The sequence below is a fragment of the Lolium rigidum genome, chromosome 5, assembly GCF_022539505.1.
Source record: "Lolium rigidum isolate FL_2022 chromosome 5, APGP_CSIRO_Lrig_0.1, whole genome shotgun sequence".
Classification (NCBI taxonomy): domain Eukaryota; kingdom Viridiplantae; phylum Streptophyta; class Magnoliopsida; order Poales; family Poaceae; genus Lolium; species Lolium rigidum.
In genome coordinates, this window is record NC_061512.1 from 1,249,910 (window position 1) to 1,253,174 (window position 3,265).

Genomic DNA, 3,265 nt, shown 5'->3' on the forward strand with positions numbered 1-3,265 from the left:
CGTGTTGGTTTGTTCCAACATTTTGCTTTTTTGTTTTTTTGTTTTAGTTTGTTTTTCCTTTTTTATTTGTTTTGTTTTAGTTCCTTACTTTGTCATCATCCTCGTTTCTTGTTCCCTCTCTATCCCATTTCACGAAAATACAAGAAAAGATTCCTTTTATCCTTGTTCTTGAAAGAGCTAAATTTTCTAAAGCCTCTTTGCTTGATATTATTTATGAGAGAAATATACTAAGAGTTTTGAAGGAACACATCATAAGGAAGAGAAATTTACAGCCACCTACAAGAGGTATGTCTTATGTATCCCACTTTTGAATTTTGAATTGTTTATGCTAGTCAGTGGACTTGTTAAGATATTGTGCTAGTGGGAGTGATTTGAAACAATTAAAGTAGAGCTATATTTGTATGCTTAGTTAATTGTGAAAGTTCTTACTCTAGTTCATCTAGTTAACCGAGTCTTGCCTTGAAAATAATATTGCCAAAAAATTACAACAAGAAGAAGTCTTAAGATTATGACTTTTATGATGACCAATTATCTTAAGGGTTTAACTTTGAAGATACTTAACTCCATAGATGTTGTGATAGACTTGATAGCACTCTAGATAGGAGTTGTTTGATGGAATTGAAGTCTAGTGGTAGCTGAGATTCATGCCAAGATGTAAGGTTGTATATAAATATAATATATTGTTTTACATGTGTCAACATATGCTTTAGTGTATGATATTGCTTTATGCGTGTCAACACGACTGTTGCGCACCCTATTGGGGTACTAGCACCACTAGCTCCATAATTGTCTCAATCCTACGAAGTCATTCATGATATTTTACTTGGAAACTGTCAAAGGAATCCGAAAGATATGACTTCCCAAGTCTTGGCATGGACTCGCTACTATTAGATGACTATATTCTTGAAAGGCAATGAATGGATAGTAAGTGTTTTGATAGCCTTGAACGGTTGATTTGGCCGTAATTAAGATACTTCATTGCTTATACCTCTTTAGACATGAATGATCATGCTTAATTTGGTGATAATAAACTTTCAGTGTTCCTTGGCAAACTGAGAGTTAACTATTTAATCTAAGTGATTGTTTCTACAACTAGCTATTCATACTTATAATCTTTATTTTGATTGCCACGAGTTACCAATGCTTGTACTATATTCTTGGCACTTCTCTAACTATGCTAAGCTTTCAAATGGAAGAAGTGATGCACTCATCAGGCTAAAACGTTTAAGTGACTTTGCTTTCTCGTTGTTTTGGTTTGACGCCAAGTTCCTTATGGTTCTTTGTTTGTTGGTCGAGGACGATCAAGTTTAAGCTTGTGGAAGTTGATGGATGTCAAATATGCCATGTTTTCTCATGTTTAAACCCTCAGCTAAGTCAAGACATTAACTAAATTTACCTCCCAACCTGCCACTAATGCCTAATCAATGCAAAGATGTGCAATTTCTTCTATATTTTGGATGTAGTGCAGGATATGATGTCATAATGGTAAATGGACATGCAACCACTGAAGCAAATCGCGTCAGGAGCATGGCAAAGTTGACTATGCTCAGAAAGGCGGTTCCAGGGGCTTTACCAGGCATCGGTACGGGCAATCCCTGCCCGTACCACCAGCGGATGCGTTCCCGAGGTCAAACACTATAAAAGTCGTGAAGGGAGCGACGCTGAAAAGAGAGTCATTCGTCGCCAAACAGAGCCACCATCCACCAGATCCATCTGCAACACACCGAAGGAGATCCATCACCTTAGTTCCTCCATTCCATCTCCATCTCCTCCAAAGCAATAGCCATCACCATTGTAATAGAGATCTCCTTGAGAATTGGCGACCATTGTAAGAATATTGTGATTTCCATCTAAGTATTTTGCACAATGATTTCTATCTTTGTATTTGCTCTTCATATTATGTGACAGGGTCCTCACGGGCTGCGGGTTGGGGTGAATCCTCGCAGCGTTCTTGTGCATCTAATCTTATGTTATGTGTAAGGATTGAATAACAGTTTTGCGATCTTGTATCCTTTTCTCTTTGCCTCGTCTTGATGATCTGCATGTACCCGTATCATTCAAGTCGATCAAGGGAAGAGAGTGGAGAACGGCATGCTACCGTGAAACCTCAGTGAAAGACTGGGGAAAGTAACGGTACATGTTTAGTGATTCATCTGTGATGATAGCACAATCATATACCTTAAAGCTTTGGACTGTATTTACTTAAAAAATGTTGTTGTTTGCGGCTGTGAGGACAATGGTTGGACCATTAGGCTCTTATCACCTCTGACTTTAAGGGCAAGGGTATTTACGGATGTGCTACTCATAAATCTCGTATCTCTATTTTATTTGTTACACATATGAGCTTTATTTATATGTATGCATAGCTGCAGGTGAAACCTTAACCCTGGCCTATTTCCATCATTGAACACAAACCCCCTTAAAAGTAAACTAGATAGGTATAGTAAACTGAAGATAAAATATAGTAGCTAGTCTTGTAGACGTTTCCTTCATAACTAATTAGCAGTGCTTCCCAAGGTTCGATTAAACCTATGTCTTCTAGGGAAATAGCTTACCATACTACAATCTATAATCCGTATCGAAGGTATCAATATATTCACCGGATCATGCAATTGGTCTCGGTTGGCCAGACTGCGATCTCTATAATGGCATTGTTTGCCCGTTCTTCCGCAACAAGCGGGGAGTGTGACATGGGGATCCGCTCTCACCGCTGCTAATTTAACTTCATTGGCGAAGCGCTGTGCAGAATTCTCTCTGCTGCAATGGAGGCAGGCCACATACATGGGTTGGTACCAGAGCTTATTCCTGAGGGAATTTCGCATCTCCAATACGCCAATGATACCCTGATTTTGATCTAGAATATTGACCAAGACATCGCAAACCTCAAATTCCTCCTTATGTGTTTCGAGGAAATGTCAGGGTTAAAAATAAACTACCACAAGAGTGAGCTCATTGTTATGGGCCAAGAAAGGGCAGCTCAAATTCGTGTCGCTGACAAACTCAACTGCAAATTGGGAGGGTTCCCCTTTATCTATATTGGCCTCCCTATCTCGAATAGAAAATTAACTCTAGAGCAGTGGCTATTTCTGGTCAGAAAGCTTGTGGTCAAGATTGAACCTTGGTTGGGAAGATTGGTGTCCTCGGGTGGACGACTTATTCTCTCCAACGCTTGTCTTGATAATCTTCCAATGTTTGCCTTGGGTTTATTCCTCTTGCATGATGGGGTACATGCAAGATTTGACTCGTATAGATCTAAGTTCTACTG